Source organism: Rattus rattus, unplaced genomic scaffold (genome assembly GCF_011064425.1).
Source record: "Rattus rattus isolate New Zealand unplaced genomic scaffold, Rrattus_CSIRO_v1 PGA_scaffold_81, whole genome shotgun sequence".
In the NCBI taxonomy this organism is placed as follows: domain Eukaryota; kingdom Metazoa; phylum Chordata; class Mammalia; order Rodentia; family Muridae; genus Rattus; species Rattus rattus.
In genome coordinates, this window is record NW_022651198.1 from 66175 (window position 1) to 77823 (window position 11649).

General features: G+C 43.8%; 1 pseudogene; it reads right to left on the reverse strand.

Annotated features, from left to right (window-relative positions):
- Positions 1–476: 476 nt before the first annotated feature.
- LOC116889761 lies at positions 477–706 on the reverse strand (annotated as a pseudogene).
- Positions 707–11649: the final 10943 nt, after the last annotated feature.

Below are 11649 nucleotides of genomic sequence, written 5' to 3' on the forward strand. Positions count from 1 at the left end.
CTTCAGTTCCCTCAATCCTTCCCCTAACTCTTCCACAAGAGTTTGCCCTCCATCTAGTGTTTGGCTGTAGGTCTTCGCATCTGTTTCTACAGATGGGACAAACTCAGAAGGGGCCAAGGAATGGATACATTGGGAAACCTCTATAGACGACCAGAGTTCAAAGTAAAGATATTTCTAAACAATTGGAGGAACGGTAGATGCCAAAGTTGATGTAACTCTAACCTCTCCAAATCTCGGTCCTCAGATTGACATCTTAAAGAGGTAGATATCCTATTTCAAGGAGTTGGAACTTTATCCCAGGTAAAACAAACCATCAGACGGCTTAAATGCCAACTCAGACGGCTGGAAAGTTAAATGGCAGGATAAATGGCTGAGACAGCTATAAACGTATGGAGAAGGGATCTGTTAAAACAATGGAAAACACAGATCGGCACTGCTCCAACTTCATGCTTCCAAAACACACTGCTGAACACTGGTTAGAATCTTCCCAAGGCTTCTAACATGACGTTGCTGCTTCCTCAGATGACCACCATCCTGATGTTGTTCTGTTGCCCACTGGTTGCCATCTCTACACACCCATCAATCACAAGGTTCATAAAGGGTCAAAGCCCCGCAGTGTTCCTTGTGCTTGCCTGACGCCGTTTGACTTCAATGATAACTGCTTGTCCATAAACTTCCTCAGTCAGGGAGGGTGGGCTTTGCTCATGGAGACTCCTCAGCTGGCTCAGCACAACAGGGAAGGAGTCAGAACAGAGGAGAAGGAGAAGCAGGAGAGAAGGAGCTGGGAGAACATGGCGGCAGATGTTAAGATTCTTCTCTGTGGGGGTTGGGGATTTAGCTCCGGGGTAGAGGCCTTGCCCAGGAAGCGGAAGGGCCTTGGTTTGGTCCCCCACCCCGAAAAAAAAAAAAAAAAAGAACCAAAAAAAAAAAAAAAAAAGATTCTTCTCTGTGGGGGTTGGGGATTTAGCTCAGTGGTAGAGCGCTTGCCTAGCAAGTGCAAGGCCCTGGGTTCGGTCCCCAGCTCCGAAAAAAAGAAAAAAGAAAAAAGAAAAAAGAAATGTCTTTGGGCTGGAGAGATGGCTCAGTGGTTAAGAGCACTGACTGCTCTTCCAGAGGTCCTGAGTTCAAGTCCCAGCAACCACATGGTGACTCACAACCATCTGTAATGAGATCTGATGCCCTCTTCTGGTGTGTCTGAAGACAGTGATGATGTACTCACATAAAATAAATTAATAAATATTTTTAAAAAAAGATTCTTCTCTGTGCATAGATACAGGTTGTTATGAATATTTAAGGGATGGATATGTACAGGATTTTGTGCTGTCAATTGGATCAGAGGTTATTGTGTGGTGTGTTCTTTCATGTGGCAATTTATTGAGTTCAAGAGAAGGTGTGGGGGGGTTTACACCGAGCCCGTCACAGAATTGGGATGTGTGACAACCGGCCAAGGGAACTGTGAGTGCAAGCAAAGCAGCTCGTCAAGGAGCCACGGCTCACAGACCACCTGGGGCAGAGAGCACCATGGGACCAGCATGGAGCCTCTGAGATAAATTAGCGCCAGGTGCTATGGCCTGCCAGAGCCGGAACTAGCAAGACAGCAACCTCCAGGGTAAACGCCCAGTGGGAACCGGTCGCTACACCGTTTGGTTTTGTTTGTTTGTTTTTATTTTGTTTTGTTTTGTTTTTACTGCAACAGAGGATGTTGACAGACCTGAGAGCAATAAAGTTCTTCAGTGAATGGGTTCTTGACATCCTGGAGTCTCCTTGCTATTCTTGCTACCTAAAGAATAGACTAGCATAGGGATTGATCTAAAAGGATTGATTTCACAATTCCTTTACAAGTACAAGATAGAGAAAAATGCCTTCTCCCCCACACTTAACAACTCAATGCCAACCAAAAGGTACCTTGTGTCAATATTCTGTACAACACCATTGAAAATAATTCATAAGCGATTTCTCCAACCCATAATTTACCATTATATGAGTGCTATTTTGCTGGCTAATTCAAATGGAGGTACCTTAGAAAGAATTTTTTTTAAAAGATTTATTTATTATTATATGAATGCACTGTAGCTGTCTTCAGACACACCAGAAGAGGGATCCCATCAGAAATGGTTGTGAGCCACCATGTGGGTGCTGGGATTTGAACTCAGGACCTCTGGAAGAGCAGTCTGAGCCATCTCTCCAGCCCTAGAAAGAATGTTTAATGAAGCAAAAAGAATTTTACCTTTCTGAAGTTTACAAATTGCTCCTGAAATAGAAATACAAGGGGGAGATTCTCTTAGTTATCTAGGATACAAGTCTACAGGAAATTAGACCACAAAAGGGACAAATCTGGAGAGATCAATTAAGAACTCTTAATGATTTTCAAAAATTGCTGAGAGATATTAACTGGCTATAGTCTACAGTGGATTTGACTACTCCAGGGCTAACTAGTTTGTTTCAAATCTTTCAAGGTGAGAAAGACTTAAATAGTCTGAGAAGATTATGAGCAGAAGCTGAAAAGGAATTGACTCTGGTAGAAAAGAAAACTATGAGATTTATATATAGATTGTAAAGATCCAAAGGTGGTCTGGAGTTTAGTTATTTTGACTCGAATTTTTTGGGACACGGTTTGTTGCTGCAACGGGGAACACAGATTAATGTTCCTCCAACCTCAGAAACAAACTATAAAGAATGCTTCTGAAAAAAATAGTAAAAGGTATTATGAAACCTTCTAGCCTCGATAATTCCTTAGAATGGCCTTGAGAATTCCAAGGGCTATTGGACTCGCTTATGGGTTGAGCCTAGTCACAGACTGTCCAGGTTCTCCATAAGCCGGACACCACAGGCGTTGGTCTTTCAAAGGTACCAACTGCCCCACTTTTAAAATGGTTAACTGGCAAACCTGTTGGACATTAGCTTTTGAGTTTTCTTTTTAAATAAAAAGGATATTTTTTTGTTGAGTATTTCAAATACGAGTAACGGATTTACAATGTTTTAAGTAAATTCAAAGGGTTGCTACAGTTCAACGTGTTTTCTAAATCTTTAAAGAGTTGGAGTGATTTGGAGCTAGGACAAACCTTGAGTTTATATACATAAAGAAAAAAGGGGAAAATAGGTAGATTTATCCACTAAGGAGATCAGTTTCCTTTTTTAATCCACTAAGGATATTCGCTTCAAATTTTAAAGGGATTTTTAAAATTTCAAAAGAAAGATACTACTTTTTCTATTGCCAAAAAAAACATTTTGCTCTAGGAAAGATATAACCTGCCAAAAAGGGGGAAGCTATTTAAGAGAGAACACTGCAGAGAAAGAGGCAGTTTTGTGAGGAGAATTTTACAGACACAGGTTGAAGAGAGAACAAGCTACATAGAATGAGCCAGAGAATGAGAAGGAGCCAGAGGACTAGGACAGATCGCCAAAGTTAGTGTGAGGTCAAGTAGAGCAACTCAGAAGAAGCCAAGAGAAGCCAGACTGAATCAGTCAGCTTGGGGAGGAGTTTGAGCCAGGACAGCTGAGTTGACCTGGCAGCCAGAGGATATTCAGGATTTCAACGTGCAGGTGCTTTAGCTCCCTAAAAGGCTGATTCTGTAATTACACACTTATCAGAAGTGATGGCCATTATGGGACACCTGTATGAACAAAGACTGACATTGCTCCAGAATACGTCTCTGGTAAAACGAAGCAACTTTTTATGTATTATAATATAAAGCACGTTATAGGTGCGACACATAATCCTGCAGGCCAAGCAGCTGTGAAGAGATCGAATCACACTTTAAAAGAGTGCTTAACAAACAAAAGGGGGGTAGCAAAGACCCACCCACAGATAGATTACTTAATCCTTCATGAACTTTAAATTTTTAAATGCTAATGAGCAAAAAAAAAACTACAGCTGTTTTGAGACATTGGATTATGGGGAAGGCTGTTTATTTTAAAAATGTCTGGGGCTGGAGAGATGGCTCAGTGGTTAAGAGCACTGACTGCTCTTCCAGAGGTCCTGAGTTCAATTCCCAGCACCCACATGGTGGCTCACAACCATCTATAATGGGATCTGATGCCCTCTTCTGGTGTGTCTGAAGACAGCGACAGTGTGCTTATATAATAAATAAATCTTTTAAAAAAGTCTTGACCTCTGACTAGAAAGCAGGAAATCTGTTCTGCTGGGGAGGGAGAGTTACATATGTTTATACAGGAAAAGAAAAACTATGGATCCCATCCAAACTGATAAAAATCATATTTGACCCTCTTCAGGGAAAGACTGCCCACCCCCTGAAGATTTTGTATACAGACAGGAAGGGAGTGATCACCAAAGTCAACAAGGCAGGTGTCTTACTGCTGTGAACAGACACCATGACCAATGTAAGTTTGTTTGTTTGTTTTTTTCGGAGCTGGGGACCGAACCCAGGGCCTTGCGCTTCCTAGGCAAGCGCTCTACCACTGAGCTAAATCCCCAACCCCCCAATGTAAGTTTTATAAAAGACAACATTTAATCGGGGCTGGCTTACAGGTTCAGAGATTCAGTCCATTATCATCAAGGCGGGAGTACGGCAGCATCCAGGCAGGCATGGTGCAGGAGGAGCTGAGTTCTACAACTTCACCCAAAGGAAGCCAGGAACAGACTGACATCCTCAGGCAGCTAGGAGGAGGGTCTCCGAGCCCACCCCACAGTGACACACTTCCTCCAACAAGGCCACACCTGATAGTGCCACTCCCTGGGCCAAGCACATGCAAACCATCACAGCAGGTAATGTATGTGCTGGTTCCTCTCTGTAGGAACAGCTCTGGGACTGACTGAGACATAAATGTCCATGCATAGGCAATGAATCTTGTTGGACAGAGTCTTCACGGCTCACTAATACAGGCCATCTTCCTATTTGACATAGATAAAAACTTTCATTACAGTTCGGTTACAGTTCAGACTAGCTTATAAGTGAGATTTCACCCGCTCACACGAAGACCAAAGACTGATTAACTGACCTGTACACCTCGTACATTCTGTACATGCTAATACAGAACTGTGTATCCTTGTGAGAGTTTATGTTTCCAGATCAATGCAGACACTACGGCCCTGACGAGAGCCACCCTTATGGATGCCGAGATACTGAGGCACATTGTTCGAACATCCTGCCTGATTCTACCTCAGACTGCCTCGATGCTGTTTCCTCAAAAGACTTGCTTCCAGGACAACTTCAGAACAACTAGCTTCCAGTCTTTCGGGCTGTTCTAATCAGGACTTCATTGAAGCCTGCATTTCACAGCATCTGGAGACTGGACAAGTGTGATAACCATTTTCTAATCATCTTGCCTTCCCACCCCCCAAGGTGCCCCAAATCAGCAGGAAGCTATTTTTTAAGATTTATTTATGTATTATATATAAGTACACTGGAGTCTTCATGCACACCAGAAGGGGCATCAGATCCCGTTACAGATGGTTGTGAGCCACCATGTAGTTGCTGGGATTTGAACTCAGGACCTCTGGAAGAGCAGTCAGTGCTGCAGTCAGTGCTCTTAACCACCGAACCATCTCCCCAGCCCAACAGGAAGCTATTTTAAGACACTGGAATGTTATTCACTTAAGGTGCGGTGGCTAAGTTTTGGTTGTTTTATCAGGTGGCGGACACTTTTATAAAGGGGTTGGCTGCAAGTTATTAACTGGTCTTGATCAGGGCGAAAATAATGCATAGGAATTTAAACAAGGATTTCTCTCTTTTCCCTATCCTTTTTTCTTCCTTAGATAATGGGAAAGGGGTTGGGGAAAAGGGGGGATATAGGAATATTAGAGAAATAATAGGAAAGGGGGGTAGGTTATTGAATCTACTCTTTTTTGTTCAAATGAGTGGCTTTTATTCCTTTGCTCTGAAAAGCTGTATGTGGGGGGAACTTAACCAAGGAAAGTGACTAGGCCAACGGGACTTTGAGACCTTAAATTTTAAAAGCAGAAACAAACCAGGTGCCCACCAGTTTGCTCAGACACAGGAGACTTGGTGGTTCTATATTCAAAGACAGTTAAACAGGGAGATGGCACTCATCTACCACCCTTGGTTAGCATGGTTAGGACTTAAGTCTAACACACTAAAATCGTGATTACATGAAGAAAGTGCACACAAGCCGAACAGCAACTTTTGATCTTTTCCATTCAAGGGTAACTTTAATGCTGCTAAATTCACAAATGCCATTTTTATTACTCAATCCTAATTATCTAAAACACACATTGCAAGCATACGAGTATCTGTTCTCTCCACGTGTCAGCGTCATCATGGTTTTAGAAATGGGAGAATAGATTCCCCTTAAACTTCAAGTCAGTAGGTGTTTCTTTACAGTTAACAAAATAGTGATTAACAATGATCTTCCTCACCTGTTAATGCACAAGTAAACACCCTCAAAACTGCATTTTGTTAAAGTTTCTGTACTAAAATGTAGAAAAACTGAACTACACAAATGTTGAAAAGTTAGACATTCCTTAATTTTTCATTCCTGGTACCAACAATTTACAGGACAATATGTGATGTGATGAGAAGGAAAAGACAAAGCTCCGACAGGTAGAAGGCTCAGGACTGGCATGGAGTCTCCACCACACTGATTCTTCAGTGGCTGCCCTTTCTGCAAACTGTGGCTGTGAGCGTCCTGAACAAGTGGCTTCCTGTTTAAGCCGCGGTGACTTTTCTGACCTTGGGTCATCGTTCCTTCTGTGGCAGATTTTACAGTTCCTCCAATGCATTCGGGACGACTGTCTCACAGTGACCTGCAGCTTTCCTGATGACCCCTCGCTCTCTCTCCTGCTAAGAACTGTAGCCATTTGTCTCTGTTTTATTTTAAAACCTTCTGCTATCCACACTTCCACTCCAGATCCATAGCCACCACCACAGGGGCTGCCCGAGCTTCTTTCACCAAAACTGTCCCCTTCATGGGTCCATAATCTGATTGTTGCAGTCAACCATAATTTCCAAAGTCATTATAGTTCCCACCACCACCACAGTTACCTCCACTAAAATTTCCTCCTTCATTGTGACCATCATATCTTCCTCCACCACCATAGCCATCATCTCGGTTTCCATATCCCCGTCTACCACCTCCGTAACCTCCTCCACTACTACAACCAGGGCCACCACCATAGCTGCCAGCGTCACCTCCAAACCCACGATATCCACCATCACCACCTCCATAACCTCCTCCACTACTGTAACCAGGGCCACCACCATAGCTGCCAGCATCACCTCCAAACCCATGATATCCACCATCACCACCTCCATAACCTCCTCCACTACTACAACCAGGGCCACCACCATAGCTGCCAGCGTCAACTCCAAACCCATGATATCCACCATCACCACCGCCATAACCTCCTCCACTACTACAACCAGGGCCACCACCATAGCTGCCAGCGTCACCTCCAAACCCACGATAACCACCATCACCACCTCCATAACCTCCTCCTCTACTACAACCAGGGCCACCACCATAGCTGCCAGCGTCACCTCCAAACCCACGATATCCACCATTACCACCGCCATAACTGTCTCTGCTGCCCCCACCACCACAGCCTCCGCTTCTACCAAAGTTTCCTCCATGCCTTCTCTGTGATCCAGCAGCCTGCATCTGGTTTCGAAAGGGCCCTTTTCACTTCACAATTAACAGTGTGGTATTTCTGAACAACAATTTTATCAACTGCGCCATGGCCATCAAAGGTGACACAAGCAAATCCTCTCTTTCCCCACTCTGCCTGTCTTCCATAACGTCTATGTTTCAGTCTTGCCATGCTTGTCAAAGTAGTCTCTCAGACTGCATGCTTCCCTGTCCTCGCTAATACCATCAACAGAACTTCTCTTCACCGTTAAATGGGCCCCAGGCTTCACAGAATCCTCTCTAGACACAGCTCTCTCTGGTTCCGCCACGCGCCCACCAACCTTGCGTGGCCGAGCACACATTGCAGCGTCAGCCTCTTCGACACAAGAGAAGTCACAAAACCAAAGCCTCGGGAACATTCTGTTTGAGGATCTCTCATACCACAGTCTGTAAGTGTGCCCCGTTTCTCACAATGTTCTCTTAAGTTATCATCTGTGGGTTCAAAGCTCAGACCACCAACAAACAGCTTCCTCAGCTGCTCTGGTTCCTTTGGATCATGGCCCTCGATTTTGAGACCGGACTCACTTCTTCCAACTCAAGTTCAATATGGGACCGAGAACTTGAATCTACTCTTACATTTTATAGCCAATAATCTTATATTAGTGTAGATCCTTTTATATTGATATATATTGAGGTTATGTTTTGTTACATTGGTATAGATCCTTGAATTTTGATGCAAAAGTTAAGGTTATTTTTGTTACAACATACTATATGTACATGTTTTCAACACCTATTTGAGGTATTATATCTAGAGGTTCTTAATAATGTATTGTGAAGTTCTTAGCCCTTTTGAAAGCTGCCATTATGAATTGCTCAGGATAAATAAGAAGTTTGAGTTAATAATCAGACAATCAAACTCATGGTCATGTTAGGTACTAGTCCAGTTACTTTCAATGAAATGTTTTACAACTTAATCAGAGAGTAAATTGCCTATTTGTGTATGGTATGAATAAATGGTCTCCAGAAACTTGAGAGGCTTGCATAATACTGCTTTTAAAGATGTTTTATGAATGTAAGACTGATTTGACAATGAGACAGGTCTGCTCGTGGCGGCATCTGCATTCCGCTTCAAAGAAGATAAGGAGGACCAGAGAACCTCCTTACGGAGTTTGTGTCGACTGTGGCAAACAGTCACAGGGAAAAACTTGCCCTTGCTTCAACTACAGACAGGATGCTGTCCAAAACAGACAAACATGCACACAGGGAAGTTGACTGCCACGCTTTGCAAGGACAAGATAGGTTAGCTCTTCATAACTCCTGCTCCACAAAAATGTCTGTCAGATACACTGGACCAGAGGCTGAAGATGGATGCTGCAGTGTTACAGAGACAATGCGGGGGACTGTCGGGGCAGCCGGCTCCTCTGTCATGTCTAGTTCTGGAAGCACTTGCCTGCATTCCCTGCACACGTGGGGAATACTTACTCCTTCTCAGGTCTCTGATGGGGTTGAAGACTAGATAGTCATAGTCTCACAATTAAGTTTAAGTTGTTTAGGATTTAAGACGTTTTTAGGCCTAAAAAGATGTTTTAGGTTAGCAATACAAATTATGATAGAAAACTAGTTAGGTACAGAACTCTGAACTCACCCAGAGAGGATAGATAATAGAGCACTTTTTCCAAGGTTGCCAAATACAGATGGAGGAACATTGTAAACGTAACTCTTACTAGTTTTCATAATTGTTTCATATTTGTTCTTACTGTATGTTGCTTGTTATTGTATGGAAAGAGCCTTTCTATCTAAAAAAAAAAAAAAAAAAAAAAGAGGGAAATGCTGGGGTTGATCTGGCGCTGCTATGTCAAGCAGAAGGTCTCCATTAGATGGGATGGACGTGCACCCTGAAGACAGACTGACAGAACAGAAAGAGCCCAGGCAAGACTCAAAGAGCTGGTAACTTGAGGAGCACAGCTGGGGAATAGCCAGTGTAGTATAGAAAAAATTTGGGGTAATCGCCCAGTAATTGTGCTGGAGCTAATTAATTGGTAAAACTCTGCTTCAGTTACTGGGGAGGGGGAGAGTGTGTTGGCCAGGTCATAATAATAAGTAATACAGATATTGAATACTATACAATAGCACACTCATTTCCTGCTCTAATCTTCTTTCTCTCCTAGTTAGGGCCCAGGGCTTAGAAGTGATCAGAGTCAAATAAAGGTTGGGAGGGTAAATAATCGAGCTCAGTAAACAGCAATAGTACGCCAAGCACTTGCCTAGCACGCATGACGTCCGGGCGGTCTGCAGCCTCACGTAAACCAGCCGTGACGGTGCAAGCAGCACGGGGAGGTAGAGGAAGGAAGATTGACAGTTTAAGGTCACCGAGGAGTGGTGATGCGTGCTTTTAGTCCTGGCACTCAGGAGGCAGGGGCAGGCGGATCTCTGAGTTGAAGGCAGCCTGGTCTAAGAGCAAGTTCTAGGACGGTCAGAGCTACACAGAGAATCCCTGTCTCAAATAACGAATGAACGAAAGAAAGAAGTTGCCCTGGAGGAAAGAACCTAACAGTAATGTCTCTCGATTGCAGGGTACGGGAGACATGTTTTATCAGACCGTATATCTGAAGTGTAAGTGGTGGGGGCAGAAAGATGGCTCAGCAAGTAAGAGTGTGTGGCACTAAGTGTGATGGCCTGAGTTCAGTGCCTTGCCCCGCTTTCTTCTGATGACCACACAGGTACCATGTGAATTCATGGCCCACATATGAATGGGAGTCAAAGGAAGGAAAACTTTTTTTCAAATAGAGGCAAAGGAGCGAGTTCAGTGGGTAGAAAACAAGCCTGATACATGATTTCCATGCCTGGACATGCATAAAAGCCAGATGCTGCAGCTCACATCTGTAATTCTAGCATTCCTAAACTGAGATCTGAGACAGGACAGAGGCCTACAATCCATGGCATCAGTGGATGGAACAAGAGACTGCCTTAAAACAAAACAAAGGAAGTGACTGGCTCCTGAGCTCCTGCTTCAACATACATGCATACCCGAGCATGGGCTGGCACAAGGGCGTGCGTGTGCATGTGTGCGCACACTTAAACACTAATGAACAGTAATTGGGCATAGTCATTCTCACCTGTACTCTCAGCAAAGAGGCTAGGGCAGCGCAGCCATGAGTTTGAGGCCATTCTGGGGTAACACCGCCTCAAACACACAAAGAAGCAGAGGTATTCCGCGGAGATCTACACCAGCTTCTCTTTATTCATCCACTAATGGTCATTTGGAATTTCTGGCTCCTGAGAATGTCACTAATATGTATGAGAGCACTTTGGGGGCCATACGGGAAAACTACCCCCGTTTCCCGATGGCCACAGTTGCAGGCTTTCGGACAAACCTGCAGCTCACTTGGAGTTGATTTCTCTGCATGGTGTGAAGCGCCAGTTCACTGTTCTGTGTGGAAATCTCATTTATTGTGGAAATCTCATTTATTGAAGACTGGCCTTTATCCATCGTGTGTGTTCTGGCTCCTTTGTCAAATCAACTGACTCCAGGGGCTGGAGAGATGGTTCAGCAGTTAAAGGCACTGGCTGCTCCTGCAGACCTAGGTTCAGTCCCCAGCAGCCACATGGCAGCTCACAACTGTCTGTAACTCCAGTCCCTGTGGACCTGGTGCCTTCTTCTGGCCTCCACGGACACCAAGCACACATATAGCAGGCAAACACTCATTCATATAAAAGTTTTTTTTAAATCCTTTTTTGCTGGGCAGTGATGGCGCACACCTTTAATCCTAGCACTTGGGAGGCAAGTGGATCTCTGTGAGTCCAAGGCCAGCCTGGTCCTCAGAGCAAGTACCAGGATACCCAAGGCTACACAAAGAAACCCTGTTTTAAAAAAAATAAATAAAACCTAAACAAAGAAACATTTAAACAAAATGAATTGCAAGATTTATACCTGTTTCTGGGCTTTATGTTCTGTTGGCCAACATCAAGCATCCTGTTGTAATTACCATAAACTAGAATTTTAAAGTCAGGTGGCGTCCAGCTTCGACCTTTTCGTTCAGGATTATGTTGGGTACCTGGGATCTTTTATGGTTCCCTAACATAATTTCAGGCTTTTTTGCTTTT